At 36.0% G+C, this 20,952-nt stretch overlaps 1 protein-coding gene and 1 long non-coding RNA gene across 3 annotated transcripts in view; one reads left to right on the top strand and one right to left on the bottom strand.

Moving 5' to 3' along the window:
* The window catches only part of LOC136041293 (limbic system-associated membrane protein-like), a 255,171-nt gene that overhangs the window by 187,576 nt on the left and 46,643 nt on the right, over nucleotides 1–20,952 (bottom strand). The gene's annotated exons all lie outside the window — the stretch shown is intronic.
* LOC136041288 (uncharacterized) overlaps nucleotides 1–20,952 on the top strand; it is an 88,432-nt gene that overhangs the window by 34,516 nt on the left and 32,964 nt on the right. Inside the window, exon 3 of one of the 2 annotated variants that reach the window (XR_010620996.1) lies at nucleotides 12,486–12,899. The exons of the other annotated variant lie outside the window; for it this stretch is intronic. This is a non-coding gene — a long non-coding RNA (uncharacterized LOC136041288). Of the gene's footprint in view, nucleotides 1–12,485; nucleotides 12,900–20,952 lie in introns of those variants that run through there. 2 annotated transcript variants of the gene reach the window in all.

Genomic DNA, 20,952 nt, shown 5'->3' with positions numbered 1-20,952 from the left:
TGACCCCTGGGAAAAAAAAACAAAAAAAACAAAAAAACAAAGAAACAAATAAACACGCACCCGTGATTTGTCTTCTGGCAAAAAATACAAAATTCCACATTTTTTTAGATAGGAGCTTGAAACTTCTACAGTAGTGTTCTCTGATACACTGAATCTGATTGTGTCATTTTCATTAAGATCCTGCGACTTTTAGGGGGTGTTGCCCCCTATTTTCCTAAATAAGGCAAATTTTCTCAGGCTCGTAACTTTTGATTGGTAAGACTAAACTTGATGAAACTTATATATTTAAAATCAGCATTAAAATGCAATTCTTTTGATGTAGCTATTGGTATCAAAATTCAATTTTTTAGAGTTTTGGTTACTATTGAGCCGGGTCGCTCCTTACTTCATGAGTTCAATGCTTCTCACTTAAATCAACTGTTTCATTTTGTCAGAGATCTGCAGCTTTGTTACGGTAAAAAGTGAAATTCGAAAAATTTTGATTTGTAGATAGTGAAACGGAGAAGAAAAACTCTTCTGAAACTTGAACGATTTCCAGACTTATTCGAAATAAAAAAAAAAAAAAAAAAAAAAAAAAAACAGAAATCATGATTTGGTAGTACCAAGAGCAATCTAATTTTATGCCGTCCTTGCTGAGTGGTTGGCACGCTGGCGTGGAAAATATGTGTCCAAGGGGCACGGGTTCAATCCCAGTTGTGACCAGTTATTTAGTTTGGGACGGGGGTCAGTGGCGTGACTCTGTAAGCTCAGCCAGAGTCGACCCAGCTCTAAGTGGGTACCTGGAGAAATCTGGGGAAGGTAAGCAGGAAGGGTGTGCTAAAGCACAGGATAATTGGCCCCCAGCCCCCCATTGCACTTCCTGGCTGAAGGGCTATGAAACGGAGATCAGCACCGTCGGTTTGGTCCTTAAGGGTCTAGTGCCATCTTACTTACTTACTTACTAGTACCAAGAGCCGACCAGAAACTTCCCTTAAACCAAAAGAAAACTTCTCGGTAAGTAGATTCAAACTTCTAGACAATTGTATATGCACTTTTCATATTGTTAACATTCACTGTTCCTAATGGTATTATAGCTGATCTCCACAAAATCTAATATGCCATAAGGGGTTATCACATATCGACTGGGCTTGATAGGAAAATAAACCCCTTATTGGTTGTGGCTTAGGACTGAGAAAGAACAGTCTGAGAAAGAACAGTCTGCTGGAGATGTGATGAAGGGAAAAGGAGAGGAATCCCTGTATTTTGTCACCACATCTACAAGAAGAGATTTTTAGGTTTGGGCAAAACTTTGTGGCAAGTAATAGCTAGTGTCCTCGTAATGCCTTTAGAGGATTTGTACCTATGTCATGGAGGGCGAAGCAGTTCAATTTTGAAATTTGTAAGGGTCGGGTGGTCTCGCTAGTTACGCCCGCTAGTTACGGCAAAATGAAATGAACACAAACTTGCTACAAAAAACAGCAGTTTTTTTTTAACGAACTGTGCCAGTAGTGACAGAAGCTCTAAAATCAAAGTTTGAGCAAATGTATAAGTAAATAGAGTCATCATCTTCTACTGACTCAAAATGCAAGAAATGTATTAAGTTGAAGAGTACCAGCACAATGCACAGGCACAAGGAAGTTGCAGTGAAAGGATATGTGTAATTGAAATGTGCAAGTAGTAACCAAAACTCTAAAACCGAAAATTTGAACCAATATCAAAGGCAATGTTATAGCGTTGCCTATAGCAAGGGCAATAACGCTTCAATAAGTTATGCTTTATTTTTTTCTCGTGGGCACTTCATATGGAAGGGGTGGTTGCATAAAAGTCAGAAGAGGCTCATTAAATTTGAAATCTGAAGTTCTAGTGCCTTTTAAGAGTGAAAAGTGACTGGAGCGCAACTAGCATCCATGCCTTCTTTCCCCAAAAAAACCCCTATCAAAGTTTGAGTTAGCTATTTTTTTCAAGTTATTCCAAAGATCAGTTAACCAAAACTCCGGGGTTGACGCAATCCAACGAAGCCCGGTGGCAAGTGTTGTGACCTATGCCCTGGGGGCATATAAGGATCTTATGGAAGAACTGGTTGAAAAACTTTCGAAGAGGCTTTTTGATGGGAAATTAGAAGTTCTAGTTCTCTTTTCTAAGAATCAAAATGATCAGAGGGCAAGTAACCCCTTCCTTGTTATCTTCTTTTCCCCAAATGCGTTCAATTAAGATATTGAGATGGATATTTTGTTCAGTATAGTCCAAAGATTATAAAACACTGTCTCTGGGGTTGATATAATCCCCAGAAACCAAGGGAAAGTGTTTAAAGCTATGCCCCGGGGAAATAAAAGGTTTATAAGGAAGGGGTGATTGAGTAAATTTTAAAGTAGACACTTTTGAATGGAAATTGAAAGCTCTAGTTCCATTTTTATGAGTAAAAACCGATCAAAGGACAGCTATTCCCTTCCCTATGCCCTGTTTTCTCAAGTTTGATTCGATTTAAATTTTGAGACAGCTAGTTTGTTCAAAATAGTCCAAAGATCACATAACAATGCCTCCAGATTTGACACAGCCCCCCACAGCCCGGGACAATGGGTTGTAAGTTATGCCCCTGGAGTATAAAAGATTTTGATGGAAGGAGTGGTCCTATAAACTTTTGAAAACGCTTTTCTGATCGCAAATTGAAAGTTATAGTTCCTTCTTAAGAGTCAAACTGATTGGAGGACAACTATCTCCCAAGCCCACTTTTTTCCAAATGCATCGAATCAAAATTTTGACGCTGCCATCTTGCTCAAATAGTTCTAAGATCATATAACAGTGCCATCAGGGTTGACACAACCCTCTAGAACTCGAGGGTAAGGGCTGTAAATTATGCCCCGTAGGCAAATAAGGTTTCCATTGAAGGGGTAGTCGTATTAATTTCGGAAGAGATTCATTTGATTGGAAAATGAAAGTTCTAGTTCACTTGTACTGAATCAAAGGTTATCTGAGGGCAGCTACCCCCTCCTCCTCTCCCCACAGCATCTTTTCTCCAAATGCATCCAATGGAAATTCTGAGGTAATCATTTAATTCCCAATAATTCAAATATTATAAAACAGTGCCCCCAGGGTTGACATAACCCCCAGAGCCCTGAGTAAGGGTTGTAAGTTAGAACTTTGCTCTTAGAGGCTTACTATTTTTGCTTGCTCTGAACATTAAAAAAAATCGATAATAAGTTTAAAGTGATTTTTTGCTTCTTTCGTTATAATAAGTAATAAAATTGCAAGCTTTAATTGATTCTTTTCATATATCAGCTTCTTTCTTTTGGCTCAATCAAGTCTAAACGAGACATTTTCTAAGCTAAAACGTGATAAGAACATATTAAAGAATATCTATCTCTGGAAAAAGCCGCAATGACCTTTTTTAGTGACAAGGAAGATCCTTTTGCTCCGAAGAAAAGACCACTAAATCAGGAAAGATAAAATCTAATTTTGGATTTCATAAAAGCGCATGTTTCTCTGAAACTTTTTTTTAATGTTTTCCAAAAAAGGAGCTTTTCAATGAAAATTAACGGTCAATATTAACACCTAAAACGAGCAGAAGTAAAGTCATTTAGTAATTCAAACTTAACATGAACACAAATTACAAACCATTAATTAATGGAAACCACAACAAAGAGATATTAAAATGAATGATAATAGACACTGCTAAAGATGAATAACCAACAAAAAACAACAAAAACTTAAAACCAACAAAATTGCTACAAACAAGAGTAGGGCTACCACCCCAAAACCTTCAAGCTGCCAGACCGTCACTTGCGCTTAGCCGAAAAATATTTGCTATTTTTAGCATCGTGTTTTTATTTGTCATACCCCAACAACAACCAAACCTAAATAAGGCCAAAAAGTTAATCAATGTTTACAGATTAGAAGCGATTTTCGATTTTCAATGTTAAGATTAGAAAGGAAAAACTGTTTATAGATTATATTTTTAATAAAGCTTGTCAAAGCGGCAAGCTTGTCAAAACTCATCCTTCATAACGGACTCCGAGCTTGTTAGACCTGAGGCATATAACTTGATGTCACTTAACACCGCCAATAGGCTCTTTTACTGCAAAAGATGGTAGGTTTCCGCTGAGCCCTTTCAGAATAGCTTTGTGCTTTGTGAATCGAGATTCGATAGGTTGTGTGAGTGGATCCACGAATGGGATGAAAAGTGATACTCGATAGTAAAATTCTATGTGCCTTTCCGGAAGGAAATCCTGTGGAACACTGACAACATTTCTCTTTCGCGGCATGGCAATGGTAACTTCTAGTTTTTGGCATATGCACGTGAATTCCGAAAACAGCTGACTGAACTTCATCTCCGCTTTATTTCGTGTATCTTGAAACATTTCTGTCACACTTTTGACACATTGAAAACAAATAGCTATTACGATGTTTTCTGACTGCAGCAGCTTAGACAAATTCAGTGTGTACCCCCAGAAACAATAAGGGTCACTATATAGTCTAAGCTCAGGATGTTATTGAGCAGACTTCTGGCTTTTGACGAGACCACGCAGTCTAATTTGTCCATGTGTCTTCAAGGGCCTTAAAGATAAAAATAACCAGCTGCTTTGATATCTATATCGCATCGTGTCTTTCGACCCATCGAGTTTCACACACTACTTTCAGATTGACTTTAGTGTAAGTTTTTAAGACAGCACTTTGCTTGGCACTGAAGTGAAAGAAATTAACTGTTTCACGAATAATCATCATACAATGCTTGATATCATGGATCTTGCTCCTGTCCGTCAATACCAAGTTCAAGGATTGGGCCAAACATTCAACATACTTGGCTAGTGGATATCTGTTCGAGATAAAAAGCCTGGGCTCCTGAAAAATGCTCACTCATGTTTGGAACCTCGTCATACCCTTGTCCCCTGCATAGTTTCATATCGAGACCAAGTTTCTCAATTCGAATTAGGATAAATTGACCGAGGCTTTCACCTCGCAAGTCTTCAACAACAGCAAACTCCACGAACTCTTCCCTGATCTGAAAAGTTTTGCTGTCCAAAAATGCTCACTCATGTTCGGAACCTCGTCATACCCTTGTCCCCTGCATAGTTTCATATCGAGACCAAGTTTCTCAATTCGAATTAGGATAAATTGACCGAGGCTTTCACCTCGCAAGTCTTCAACAACAGCAAACTCCACGAACTCTTCCCTGATCTGAAAAGTTTTGCTGTCCAAAAATCTAAGCCCTATAGCCATCTGTTCCTGCCTTGATATGCTGGTTTTCTCGTCCACCAGGATGGTGAAAAAACAAGCCGATTTTACTTTATCAGCAATCTTTTCAGTAATTAGCTGTCTACAAATATCAACTAGTTCATTCTGAATTCCGAGACTGCAGTACTGAGCAATGCCCGCAATTTTCTTTAACACCTCTTTCATTATTGGATCGTCTTTCATTCGATAGCGTAGCAAGGTCCTAAGATTTATTTTGTTTCTGCAGGCTCTACAAAAGTAAATTTCCCCGAATTCTCGTCCCCACGCAGTGCAAGTCCTTGCCTTCCAAACAACAGTATTGTTTCAATTATGAGACGAAGACGTTTTCTGTTTATTTCTATTTATCCCTTTTGTAATTCTTCAAGACTTCCACTATAGATGACGTTTGCCTGCTCACAGTTGCCGGAAAATCCCCCCCCCCCAAACAGCAGCGTCTTTATGGTAGGCGTTTGACTGATGTTTAGAAAAGTCTTCATGGGTGTTTTTCCCATTCATGTCAGGCTCCATGACAGGCTGCCTTAATGTTTGGTGAGACCCCCTTCCGGCTTGATCACAAGCAAACAAAGCACAATATTTACAGAAACACCCTCTTTTCACTGAAGAAAATGCTAGCCAAGCGCACATATTCATCCAGCTAGGTTGAAACTCCCTTCTTTTTGAGCCTGTGACATGAACTGGGAAAGAAAAGTCCTTGGTTGGTTTAAAATGTTTTCTCAGTATATTACACTTTGATTCATCGGAAACCGAACGTTTTCTTTCAAAAATGGTTCCAATGTCAACATCGATCTTTATTTCAACAGGTTGTCTGCTACTACCTCAGTATTTGGTATCAATTCTTGAGCAGAAGTTGAAGGCTAATTCGCAACAATAATGTTAAGCTGATCACTATTGCCACTTTTTTTTAGCCGACCTCACTAATTCGTTGTTTTTCATCCTTAAGCTGGAGAACATTATGTTTTTTTTATATTTTCACGCTTGTCCTATCTGTAGCAACACTTGGTTTTAGACTGTCAACTGAAAAGGCCTGAGTTTAATTGCAAGCATGATCGCTTCATCCCCTAGAGAAGGACCACCCACGAACAGATGATCTTTAAAACTAACAGCTAGCTCAAAGATTGCTTGACAGAGGGTGAGAAGTTGGACATGAAATGGAATGCTATGCTGGTAACCAATTCGCTTAATTACAGGCCGAAAAATCATCGAAAGTGGTTAACCCATGTCTAGATCAGTAATTAGCCACTTTCATTTATTCCGTGGGAAGTATAAGAAAATTATGGAAAAAAAAATCGTGAGAGTTTGAGGGGTCCAGGCCTGGAGGCCCCTTCCTGCGTACGTTCCAGTTTCAACTACTTCATCTACTACCTCCACAGCTACTGTGATACTGTTACTATTAAGGGTAGGTCTACAAAGGTATTATTTGAAAAAATATTGATGACAAATTCATAACGGCTCACATTATTAAGCTAGACCTTTCAGGATAAATTGTGGCGGATTTTGAACTAGCCAGAAGACGTTATGTGTACATTGTAATGCTACTTCTACGGTTACTGTGACCAATAACACTAAGGGCAATAGGTTTGAACTCTGAGGGAATGTTTAGGGGAGTTTCAATTAAACAAAAAAATAAAAGTATGCAGGTATTAATAGGGCATATAAACAGCCTCATAGGCAGCGCTCCTCTTTCATAACTAGTAATATAATAAGTGCAAATTGTGTTCCGGCCTTGAGAAGGCGTAGGGGTTGTGAGCCCTAATCACGCTAATTTCTGCTCGTTTTGAGTTTTACTTGGTTATTTATTGTAATTCATGTTTGTTTTGGGTTTCATTTATTTTTTTATGCTGATTTGTGGTAGTTTTACGCTTGGGAGATTATTTGATTCATTTTTGCCTATTCTCGGTTTAATGGAGTTCTTTACTTTTCCATGAAAAACTTATTTTGTGGAAAAACTTTTTTATTTAATTTTAGGAAAAATCCGTAAAGCATATGCGTCCGAAAGTCATGGTAACGGAGAACATGCATTCTGATACAAACTTCATTCTAAGATGATGCTTCCAAAGGCTTGTTTTGTTAAGGTTGAAAGATTGTAATTGTTCCTGGTAGGGGGGAGGTAGCTTGCCCCCTCCTCAATACCTCACATTTTACGCTAAAGCTTCTAGGAACTTTTAAAAAAGCTTTTTATTCTAATCAAAAGGCCTTTTTGTTTCGGGAGTCGTTCTTAAAGAATTTGGAAAAGTCAAACTTTAGCGGAAAGAGCAAGGTACTGAGGATGGTGCAACCTCTTTTATATATGGAATAATTTCTCTTTTTTAAGTTTTTATGTTGCTCCTTACTTTCAATTGAAAAACCCTGTTTTTATTTTCATTTAATTTCTCATTATTTTTCAAATAATGCCGGGAATCTGGCTCCCCTCCATGGATAATTACTTTCCTCTATGAAACATTCTTCCAGGTAAAGTTTCTCCCACATAAACTACCTCCCCCCCCCCCAGGAAAATTCCCCCTGGACGATTCCTTCATTGCTGACTATTCTACCCCGATACTTTATTGCAGACAATGCCCCCTGAAAAATTCTCCTTAGGATACTTTCATTTGAAAAAGACTACTCCCTCCACCGTGGAAAATATACCCGCAAATTTCTCGCCTCCAGTGGAAAGTTACTTCCGGTGAAAATACCCCAATAAAAAATTGCTCCTCTCTCTCCCACCGAATTTCCCTGGAACTTCCCCGTGCATAAAATCGAGTCGGCAAAAACAACGAAGACAAATAAGAAGAATTCTGGCAAATTCCTTCGCTACAAAATTTCCCCCAGAAATTTCACCCCCATAAACTTCTCTCCCCATGTACAATTCTCACCGTAGAAAATCCTCCCAAGCAGAAATTTCCCCTAAAAAATATATGTATGCTTCCAAATAACAAATACTACACGTAAACAATGGACAAATTTCACGACCTAGAGCCCTTTCCCTAGGGGTGGGGGAGGTTATGTTATGACCTCCCCCATTTTTAACTCTTTTAACTATGCTAAACAAAATAGCTGCATCAAAATTTTGATTATATGACGTTGAAGAAAAAAGAGGCATGGGGACGCTAGTTGCCCTCTAATCTTTTTGGTGACTGGGAAGATTACTAGAACTTTTGATTTCCAATCAATAAGCCCTCTCCTGAGCTTCTAAGACTATTGGTTTGATACCTTAACACATGAGAAAAAATACAAATAAACACAAATCCGAGATCTTTCTTCTAGTAAAAACATAAAATTGCACATATTTATATAGAGGAGCTCGAAGTCTCTACAGTGGAGATCTCTGATTTGCTTCACCCCGATACTTTATTGCAGACAATTCCGCCTAAAAAATTGTCCTTAGGGCACTTTCATTTGAAAAAGACTTCCCTTCGCCGTGGAAAATCTACCCGAAAATTCCCTGTCCCCAGTGGAAAGTTGCTTCCGGGGAGAATAACCCCATAAAAAATTTCTCCCCCCCCCCTCCCACCGGAAAAATCTTCAATATAATTCCAACCACGCTGAGAATTCCCACGCATAAAATCGAGTCGTCAAAAACAATGAAGACAAATAAAAAGAACTTCGTACATAAATTCTGGCAAATTTCTTCACTACAAAATTTTCTCTAGAAATTTCAATCCCAAAAACTTTCCTCTCCAAGTAAAATTCTCACCGTGGAAAATTCCCCCAAGCAAAAATCCCCCCTAAAAAAATCTGTATGCTTCCAAATGTTCCAAATAACAAATACTACACGTAAACAATGGACAAATTTCACGACGTAGAGCCCTTTCCCCAGGGGCTGTGGGGGTCATGTTATCCCCAAAGGCGTAGTAATTGGACATTTTAACTATGCTAAACAAAATAGCTGCATCAAAATTTTGATCAGATGACGTTGAAGAAAAAAAGAGGCATGGGGAAGCTAGTTGCCCTCTAATCTTTTTGGTCACTTGAAAGATTACTAGAACTTTTGATTTCCAATCAAATAAGCACTCTCCTGACCTTCTAAGACTATCGGTTTGGTGCGATTACACTTAGGGAAAAAAACAAATAAACACACATCCGAGATCTTTCTTCTGGTAAAAACGTTAAATCGTACATTTTTATATAGAGGAGCTTGTATCTCTACTCTACAGTAGAGATCTCTGATTTGCTGAATCTGATGATTTAGTTTTTATTAAGACCTCGAGAAGTTATGGGAGTGTTTCCCTTCTTTTTTGAAAAATTGGGCAAATCTTCTCTGGCTCATAACTTTTGGAGGGTAACATTAAACCTAATGAACTTCAAACATATTTGAAATCAGTATAAAAATTAAATTCTTTTGATGTGTGCATTGTTGTTAAAATTCTGTTTTTTAGAGTTTCAGTTACTATTGAGCCGAGTCTCTCCTCATTAACTGTTTGAAGGCCTGATTCCAATTCATTCCCCACTTCTTACGTTTTATTAAGAGTTCTTGTCGACTTGTTGACAAGCACTACAAGGAAGAGAGACCCCACACGAGTAGAAAAATGATAGGATATGAAATACACTTCATCTTGATCCATCATGGAAGTTCAATAAATATTACATAATATTTTCTGTTTCAAATTATACTGCTTAAGTCAATATGATAGCATGAATTTTGGCTCTCAATATTTTAGATTAATGACATTCAATATAAAATTGAGTGTCCAGATCTTTTGGAATGAACTGAAAGAATTCGAAACTTTCTATTAAGTCAAAAGAACCAAAGTAGGAGGATGAATCATCAGAAACTTTTCGCAGAAGTAATTACTTAGGAAAGGTAATCTTAAGTTGGTTAAGTTATGGTAACTTAAGCTACCATATTGCAATATTTAGACCTCTTATACATTTCACGTCTAAAATAATTAAGACAAAATATTATTTCTAGGCTTCAAAGTCAGTGTAAAATTCAAAAAAATAATTAGATGCAAACATTTGCAAAAGATATTTACTGATTGCATTTCAGTCATTTTAATGTGATCGCACTTTTCGCATTATAGTATTTTTTTTTTAATTAGTGAACCAGGACCATCAGAAGAAAGTTTTTGATTTGAGAATACTTCTTTCGATTATCTGTCACGCTGCTTAGAAGTCTTGCTGTGGCTACTAAGCACTTTTGTTTTCAGAGAAGAAGGGAGAAGATTAGCTGTAACAGATGGGAAGATTTGGAGAAGAATAAAGATATTAAGGAGCCTGTTACAAACTATGAATTACAATAGACTAAAAATTATTTAACAGGATAGAAAGAGGTAACAAAACGGCAAAGCAAACGAACTTGTTTAAAAATGAACAGCAGATGAAAGATCTAATCTGGGAATAGTTATTTGGGTTTTGAATTTTTACTCTCCTTAATTTCAAAAACACATGACTTCATTCTATCAAACAATTCGTGGTAATGAACTGTAGTAAGGAGTGAATCGGCTCAATAGTAACCGAAACTCTAAAAAACAGAATGTTGATACCAATAGTTGCATCAAAAAAATTGTATTACTTATGCTGGTTTTAAATATATAAGTTTCATCAAGTTTAGTCTAACACATCAAAAGTTACGAGCTTGGGAAAATTTGTCTTATTTTACAAAATAGGAAAAAACACCCCCCAAAAGTCCAAGAATCTTAGCGAAAGTCACACCATCAGATTCAGCATTTCCAAGAACCCTACTATAGAAGTGTCAAGCTCCTATCTACAAAAATGTGGAATTTTGTATTTTTTGCCAGAAGACAGGTCACGGATGCGTGTTGGTTTGTTGTTTTTTTCCCGGGGGGGGGATTGTATCGTCCTAGTCGTACTCTAATGTCGCGAGAGGGCTCATTCTAACGGAAATTAAAAGCTCTAGTGCCCTTTTCAAGTGACCAAAAAAATTGGTCCCACGCTCATTTTTTACAAAGTCACCGGATCAAAATTTTGAGATGGCCATTTTGTTCAACATAGCAGAAAAACCTAATAATTATGTCTTTGGGGACGACTCACTGCCCCATAGTCCCCGGGGGAGGGGCAGCAAGTTACAAACTTTGATCATTGTTTACATAGAGTATAGGTTATTGGGAAGTGTGTAGGTCAGGGGGACTTTTTCACGTTGGGGGGGGGGGGGGGGTAGGGGTGGGACGGGTGGATACATGGGAAGATCTTTCCATGGAGGAATGTATCATGAGGGAAGAGAATTTCAATGAAGGGGTGCCGGATTTTCTATTATTATTATTCTTAAACAATGAGAAAATATATATAAAAAGTTTTTTCAGCTGGAAGTAAGGAGCAGCAATAAAACTTAAAACGAATATAAATTATTACGTATATAAGGGGGTTCGGCTTTTCTTCAATACCTCGCTCTTTACGATAAAGTATTTTTAGAATTCCAACTATTTTTTCTACGGCCTTTGTGATTCAGGGGTCATTCTTAAAGGACAAAATTCAAGCTTTCATGTAAAGAGCAAGGTATTGACGAGGGGGCGAACCCCCACATATATGTTATAAAAATATACAAATATAGAAGTTCGTTCCGTAAGTTAATTCATTAGTTGCGCATATTTATTACTAATTAAACCTTCGTAAAAAAAATAAAAGTTCTAGTTATATTTTTAAGTAACCAAAGATTGGAGGATAACTATGCCTCCTCCCCCACCCCTTTTCTTATCAAAATATTCCGATCAAAACTATGGGAGAGCCATTTAGCTAAAAAAAAAAAAATTAATATGCCAATTTCGTTTTAATTATTCATGTGCGGTGAGCCAAAATTAAAACATACATTAATTCAAAAACGTTTAGAAACTAAATAAGAAAAATAAGTTTTTTCAACTGAAAGTAAGGAGCGAAATTAAAACTTAAAACGAACAGGAATTTTTTCGTATATGAAACGGGCTGTCTCCTCATCAACGACCCGCTCTTTACGCTAGAGTTTTTAATTGTTTTAAAAAGTAGAAATGTGACAAAGAGTCAAACATTAGCGTAAAGAGCGGGATGTTGAGGAGGGGACAGTCCTTTTCATATTACTTTTTTTGTGTAATTTTTTTTTACATTTGTGTGAATTACCAAATCTTCTATATTTAAAATTTTTTTATCCTTGAATGGTGACCAAGTCCATAATAGGACAAAATTCGCCACTTTTGCCACGGTCATTTAGCGCGAAGCTTGACGCAGAAAATAGTGGACAATACCAAAAGTACCCTTGCGTATATTTGGGTGATACGAACTTTTTGCTCCAAAATATTAACTTTTTCATGAGCCATGTCTTTGGGTAATTGTGCTTTTTATCTTTTTGTACAAAAATGTTGTCGTTTCAGAGGGAGGTATGAATTGAGAAAATGACTTAAGAGCTCAAATCCATGTTGGGGTGTAATCATGAAACAACAAGGCAGAGACAACAGACAGGGCGAAAGCACAGTAGAAATTGGGGGTACTGGATACATGTTGAAGCAGAGTGGAGATGTCCTACACGTTTCTCAAGAGCATATTTGCACCAGGTCTATTTTTTAGTGGCAGGCACGTTGAACTTTATATATTTCAAGTGATGTTGTAGTACTTGAAAATGGAACAAATCAACTGGTAGTTTCAGATATGCTGACGTCACCAAAATTAATGGTTTCGAAGAAGAGGTTCTGCTTTATCTGTACTACTGTATCGTTCGATGAAATCGCCAAGCTATTAGTTTAATATTGTTTCTTGTTACATTTAGCTCCTAAAATACTTTTATACTTAAAGCTATCCCAATATAACTAAAATCTTCGTATTATGCTTTAGGTTTTCCCAACTTTATCCAATAATTTCCATTACTATGTGCAACTTTCTTGCTACCTATTACAAACAAGAATCTCAAGAGGAGAATAATACTGAAACAGATGTCGATGAATGATATCGTCACACGGGTTTACTGATGCTTTTAAAATATGAAAAATGATAGTTAAGTCGTTCCCGATTATTCTTGATCATTAAATAATTGAAAAAAAAAACAATAAATGGATTGAATTTTGAATTTTCTGCAGATGTTTTAGACAGAATTGACGAAGAGGTCACTTAACATAAAATAATCTAACAGTGGTGGCAATTAAAGTAGTAGTATGGGTAAATCATGCTTGGTTCTAAAGCCTATGCTTGAGAGGGGTGACTTTAAAAAAAAAACTGGGAGGGTGTAAAGATGGAGGCTTTCAATAGTTTGGGACGGAGGAAGAGCGTGTGTAGCTTTATTGTCAGACGGCTTGGTTCTACAGTGATGCCCATAACGGAGACGGAGTGTAAAACCTCTCCTCTCAACGCCCCAATAGTTAGGGTGTTGTGATTTACTAAATGCAACATATTTTTAACATAATTGTTAGAACATGAAAAAGTGTCTATCATATTGAAAATCAATAAAACATTTCAGCTACTGTAGCAGTAGTAGTCAGGAGTATCATTTGAAGGGGGCAAGGGAGGGTAGTTGCTCCTCAATAATGTGGAGAAAACATTGTTATATATCCGATGCCCCTTGAATGTCCGGATATTGACCCCTCTAGCCTCCCCAATAAAAATGCTCGAGAATCAACCCTAGTGGTAGTAGTAGTAGTGGCAGTAGTAGTAGTAATAGTAGTAGTAGCGTGCACATATTGTCTTTTGGTCAGTTGATCATACCCCTCATTAATCCATGAAAGTTTCAACTTAATACCCTAAGTAATTTCTGAGATACACCCTTTTGACAATGACATACACATGGTGTGATTTAATTTATCCCAACACTCCTCTCGACGTTCCCAGAAAGGTTCACCTGAATGCCCTTGTCCTTTTTGAACACCAAAGGTCAAACGTACCTCTTCCCTGTTCCGATAACAAATACTATGTGTAGGCAATGGGTGAATTACAATGCTTACAACTCTTTCCCTAAGGGTTTTAGGGTGGGGTTGTCACCTCAGAAGCATAGTTGTTGGACCTTTCAACTATGCTGAACAAGATGGCTATCTCAATTTTTTTCATCATGTCTCAGGGGAAAAATGTTTTTGGAAACGGGGCGGGTTTTCCTTCAATGACATTTGACTATTAAAGAGGGCATTAGAACTTTCAGTTTCCGATCGACTAAGCCTAAGTCTAAGTTTCTATTGCAACTCTTTTCATATAAAGTGCCTTGATGAAAAAACAAAAACTTAATACATTGTACCCACTATACTTAGGCAGTGCTATTGCGCTGCTTATGATTTTAATCTCTGTTCGTATTAAGTTTGAATTGAATAAAAAAAAAAGTTTGTCTTAGCTGCAAGTAAGGAGCGACATTAAAACTTAAAACGAACAGAAATTATTCCGTATATGAAAGGGGTTGTCCCCTCCTCCACGCCTCACTCTTTAGGCTAAAGTTTGACTCTTTCTCACAACTCTACTTTTTAAAACAATAAAAAACTTTACCATAAAGAGCAAGGGGTTGAGGAGGGGACAACCCCTTTCATATAAGGAATAATTTGTGTTCATTTTAAGTCTTAATGTCGCTCTTTACTTGCAGTTAAACGAACTTTTTTTTTATTTAATTTCTGAACGGTTTTGAATTAATACATGTTTTGATTTTGGCTCACCGCATATGGATATTCAAAAAGAAATTTGCTAATTATTTTTTTTTTGGCCAAATGGCTTTCTCATAGTTTTGATCAGACGATTTTGATAAAAAATGGGTGGGGGAGGAGGCTTAGTTGCTCTCCCATTTTTGGTTACTTAAAAAGGCAACTAGAACTTGTAATTTTTTTACGAATATTTTTATTAGTAATAAATATACGTAACTTACGAATTAACTTACGTAACAAACTTCTATATCTGTATATTTTTATTACGTATATGAGGGGGTTCGCCCCTCTTCAATACGATCACCCCTGGGAAAAAAGATAATAATAAAAAAAAAAATTAGCGCGTCAGGCTCGTATTTGGTGAGATTAAACTTGATGAAACTCATATATTTAACATCAGCATAAAATACGATTCTTTTGATGTAACTACTGGCATCAAAACTCCGTTTTTTAAAACAGTTCGTTACCACGAACTGTTTGATTATTACATAGCTTTATCTCCATTCAATTTAGGGTTTAACAAAGCTCATCACTCTCTTTCAATTTTTCTTTAACCTTTTTTTTTGTCATTGGCGTATATGTATACAGACATGTTGTTAATGCTGCAGCCTTTTTTGGAAGAATTATGTATCTTAAGGTGGCAGTGTCTGTATTCATTTTATGTGTCATGTAGCTTATTTTCTGATTTGTTCCAGGATTTACGGAGTAGATTCTCCTGTCAGAGAAACTGATGTAAAAATATTGCTCGATTTTCTTTGAATAATTCTCGAGATTTTTTTGCCATGACAACACTAATTTATTATCTCCATTTTCAGTTTGTTTCTTTACTTAGTTGTCATTCTGCTTTTTTGTATCAATTTGTAGCTTACAGGGCCAAATTTAATCAAACTAGAATTTTTCCAAAAATCGAACATCTGGTTTTGGTTAGTTATCTCAAACCAACCACAGTGTTTTCATTTCAGGATCAAAAAATGATAAAATATATCATAAAAATCAGGAAGCTGAGATGTCAGTAAACTTTTCAATAAAAGTTGATTTTTTAAAACTAGAGCATAAACAAATGGAATTTTACGAAGTGTGTTGTAATTTTACCGACTTTACCTGGATGAGCTTTTTCAAACATTTTACCACATTGTCGTGAAATCACTGAAAGGCAATTTCGGTCAATAAAACAATCAATAAAAGTGAACAGCCGCTCGATAAAAATGCTGCCTCCTCCCCTTCCCTTCCTCAGCATTTTTAGCATGTTTCTGACCCTAATGTGTAGTACTAGAACTGAGATGTGCCACCCTTCTTGAATGATGCTAACAGTTTTTTAAGGTTTTTGAATTGTTGTAATCCCTTTTAAAATATATTCAAATGTTTCTGCAACTACCAGTTTTTGACTCTTTACACAATTTAGTGTCTTTTCATACGGGCTCTGTTAAAAGATTAAATAAAAAAACAAGTTTTTTTTAACTGCAAGTAAGGAGCGGCATCAGTCCTAAAAGACGAAATGAATTGGATCTAAGGAGTTAATTAAATTAAAAAAACAAGTTTTTTAACTGCAAGTAAGGAGCTATATTAAAACTTAAAACGAACAGAAATTATTCCGTATATAGAAGTAGTTCATCCATCCTTAACGCTTCGCTCTTTGAGCTAAAGTTTGACTCTTTCTTACAACTCTACTTTTTAAAACGATAAAAAACTTTAGCGTAAAGAGCGAGGCGAAAAGGATGGGTCTCCTTCTATATACGGAATAATTTCTGTTCGTTTTAAGTTTTAATGTCGCTCCTTACTTGCAGTTAAAAAAGAATGTTTTTTTATTTGATTTCTGAATGTTTTTTAATTAATGTATGTTTTGATTTTGGCTCTCCGCACATAAATAATTGAAACAAATTTTCTATATTATTTTTTTGGCTAAATGGCTTTCTCATATTTTTAATCGGAAGATATTGATAAAAAAGAGCGAGGGAGGAGGCCCAGTTGCCCTTCAATTTTTGGATTACTTAAAAAGTCACCTAGAACTTTTAATTTTTTACGAACGTTTTCATTAGTAAAAAATATACGTAACTTACGAATTAACTTACGCAACACTTCTATATTCGTATGTTTTTATTGCGTATATGAGGGGGTGAACCCCCTCGTCAGTACCTTGCTCTTTACACTAAAGCTAAAATTTTGTCCCAATTCCTTAAGAATGACCACTGAATCACAAAGGCCGTGGAATAAATAGTTGAAATTACTAAAAATACTTTAGCGTAAAGAGCGAGGTATTACGAGGAGGTAAACCCCTCATATGCGCAATAATTTCTGTTCGTTTTAAGTTTTAATGCTGCTCCTTACTTTCAGTTGAAAAAACTTTTCATATTTATTTTTTCATTGTTTTTCTTTAAATAATGCTAGAAAATCCTGCGCCCCCTTCATTGAAATTTTCTTCCCCCATGACAAATTCCTCCATGGAAAGATCTTCCCACGTAGCCCCCCTCCCTCAAATCCCCCCCAAAAAACAAAATCCACGAAAACGTATATACACTCCCCAATAACCATTACTATCAAACAGTTCGTGGTAACGAAGGAGCGACCCGGTAACGAAGGTAACGAAGGAGCGACCCGGCTAAATAGTAACCAAAGTTCTAAAAAATGAAATTTTGATACCAATAGCTACATCAAAAGAATTGCATTTTAATACTGATTTTAAATATATAAGTTTCATCAAGTTTAGTCTTACCCATCAAAAGTTACGAGCCTGAGAAAATTTGCCTTATTTTGCAGGTCACGGATGCGTGTTTATTTGTTTGTGTGTTTTTGTTGTTGTTTTTCCAGGGGTGATCGTATCGACCCAGTGGTCCCAGAATGTTGCGAGATGACTCATTCTAACAGAAATGAAAAGTTCTAGTGCCCTTTTTCAGTGACCAAAAAAATGGAGGGCACCTAGGCCCCTTCCCACATTAATTATTTTCCCACAGTCAACGGATCAAAATTCTGAGATAGCCACTTTATTCAAAGTAGTCAAAAAACCTTAGAACTATGTCTTTGGGGACCACTTACTCTCCCACAGTCCCCGTGGGAGGGGCTACAAGTTACAAACTTTGACCAGTGCTTACATATAGTAATGGTTATTGGAAAGTGTACTGACGTTGTCAGGGGGATTTTTTGGTTGGGGGAGGTGTTGAGAAGAGGGGGGTGTGTTGGGGGAACCTTCCGTCAAGGTATTTGTCATGGGGGGAAAATTTCTATGAAGGGAGCGCAGGATTTTCTAGCATTATTAAAAAAAAATGAAAAAATAAATATGAAAATGTTTTTTCAACTGGAAGTAAGGAGCAGCATTAAAACTTAAAACGAACAGAAATTATTACACATATGAGGGACTTATCTCCTCCTATTACTTCGCTCTTTACGCTAAAGTATTTTTAGTAATTTCAACTATTTATTCTATGGCTTTTGTGATTCAGAGGTCATTCTTAATGAATTGGGACAAAATTTAAGCTTTAGTGTAAAGAACGAGGTACTGACGAGGTGGTGACCCCCCTCATAATTGTGATAAAAACATGAGAATACGAAAGTTCGTTACGTAAGCTAATTTATAAGTTACGTATATCTTTTACTAATAAAAACATTTGTAAAAAATTAAAAGTTCTAGTTAGTAACCAAAAAACAGGAGGGCAACTATGCTTCCTCCCCCACTCCTTTTTTTCTCAAAATCATTCGATCAAGACTATGAGAAAGCCATTTAGCCAAAACAAAACAAAAAATGTAAATTTCGTTTTAATTATTCCTCTGCGGAGAGCCAAATTCAAAACATGAATTGATTCAAAAACGTTCAGAAATTAAATAAAGAACAACAAGTTTTTGAAACTGAAAGTAAGGAGCGACATTAAAATTTAAAACGAACAGAAATTACTTCGTATACAAAAGGGGCTGCTTCCTCATCAATGTCCCGCTCTTTACGCTAAAGTTTTTTACTGTTTTAAAAAGTATAGTTGAGAGAAAGAGCCAAACCGTAACGTAAAGAGCGGGGCGTTGATGGGGAAGCAGCCCTTTTCATATACGAAATAATTTCTGTTCGTTTTAAATTTTAATGCCGCTCCTTACTTTCAGTTAAAAAAAACTAGTTTTTGACTATGGTGAATGAAATGGCTATCTCAGAATTTTGATCCGGTTACTTTGGGGGCCTAGGTGCCCTCCAATTTTTTGGTCACTTAAAAATGGCACAAGAACTTTTAGTTTCCGTTAGAATGATCCCTCTCACGACATTCTAGGACCACTGGGTCGACACTATCACCCCTGGGAAAAAAAACAACAAATAAACACGCATCAGCGATCTGTCTTCTGGCAAAAAAATTCAAAATTGCACATTTTTGTAGATAGGAGCTTGAAAATTCTACAGAAGGGTTCACTGATGCACTAAATCTGATGGTGTGATTTTCGGTGTGATTTAAGATTCTATGACTTTTAGGGGGTGTTTCCTCCTATTTTCTAAAATAAGGCAAATGTTCTTAGTCTCATAACTTTTGATGCGTAGGACTAAACTTAATGAAACTTATATATTTAAAATCAGCATAAAAATGCAATTCTTTTTATATAATCCTGGTATGAAAATTTCGTATTTAGGGTTTCGGTTACTATTGAGCCGGGTCGCTCCTTACTACAGTTCGTTACCACGAACTGTTTGATATTTGATTATTGAAGCTGGTCCAGTTTCTAACAACGATATGTACTATGCTTTAAACTTTTGGTTTTATTTTTTAAGTTTTTTGAATTGTTGTAATTCCTTGTCAAAATGGAGAGTCATCATTTTTGATCATTGTAAATTTTCGTCTTTTTCACCTTCCTACTGACATTATGTAACTAGTTGCGTTCAAAAAGGTTTTCATTTTTAAGGTTTTTGAATTGTAGTAATCCCTTGTCAAAATTTATGCAAATATTTTTGCAATTACCAGTTTTTAATATATATTAAAAGCAATTTAAAATAAGTTTCCCATTCATGAAAATCTTCAATTTTCCACATAAGCTAAAAATATTTTACTTGTTAAAATATCTAAAAATATTTTTGCAATTACCAGTGTTTTGCTCTTTACGCAATTTAATGTCTTTTCCTAATGCAGTCTTTTCAAAAATATTTGAATATTGAAGCTAATCCGATTTCTAACCACGATATGTACTAAGCTCGAAACCTTTAGTTTTCTTTTCTTAAGGTTTTTGAATCGTTGTAATCCCTTGCAAAAAATATCGAATCATCATTTATTGCAAATTTTCATTTATTGGACCTTCCTACAGACATTATATAACTTGATCTGCTCAAAACTGCGTTCAAACAAAAAAAAACAATTTTAAAATTTTCAGGTATTTTTCCAGTTAATTAAAACATTAAAGTTAGGCTCAGGCACCTTAAATATTTTTTTACAGTTTGCAAAATAACTTTAGCAATTCTGCACTGAACTTAGAAATATTTTCAACTCTTCTTTCATGTCTTAAAACGACATTGCTTATACTTATAAGAAAATAAGTATAGTAATGATCTTTTTCTAACAACGATTTTTACTGAGCTTCAAACTTTTGGTTTTCTTTTTTAAGATTTTTGAATTGTTGTAATCCCTTGTTAAAGTATATAGAAATATTTTTCCAATTACCAGTTTTTTGCTGTTTACGCAATTTAGTCTGTTTTCAAACTGGTTCTATTCAAAGTTATTTGATTATTACCGCAAGTTTGTTTTCTAACAACAATTTCTACTAAGCTTCAAACTTTTTGTTTTCTTTTTTAAGGTCTTTGAATTGTTGTAATCCCTTGTCAAAGTATATGCAGATATAATACATGCAAATATGCAAATATATGATAATTCGTTGGAAGAAAATGAATTTTTTGTACCTCCACCTGAAAAATAAACAAATCCACAACCTGGACCATCATGTAATACTAGACCAATAAGGGCAGCTAAGGCAAAGGGTTTTGGCATTAAATTCACAAAGGATGAAAATCAACAGTCTGGGCCATCAAATGAGAAAAGACACAAAAAAGAAAATTTACAAGTGTTATAGATAATAATTCATTGGAAGAAAAAGAAGTCTTTTTGTCCCACCACCTGAACAATTAGCAAATCTACAACCTCGACTATCATGGAAGACTAGACCAATAAGGGCAGCTATACCAAGGGGCATTGGAAAATTGTTGGAGGTAACAAAAATCCAAAATGAAGAAGAAAAGAAATGAGGTTAGATGTTAAGTGATAGCGAGAATCAAAACACGTCAAAATTG

This window comes from Artemia franciscana, unplaced genomic scaffold, assembly GCF_032884065.1.
Source record: "Artemia franciscana unplaced genomic scaffold, ASM3288406v1 PGA_scaffold_131, whole genome shotgun sequence".
Classification (NCBI taxonomy): domain Eukaryota; kingdom Metazoa; phylum Arthropoda; class Branchiopoda; order Anostraca; family Artemiidae; genus Artemia; species Artemia franciscana.
Note: the sequence above shows the minus strand (reverse complement) of the source record. Positions and strands in the feature narration are given on the sequence as shown.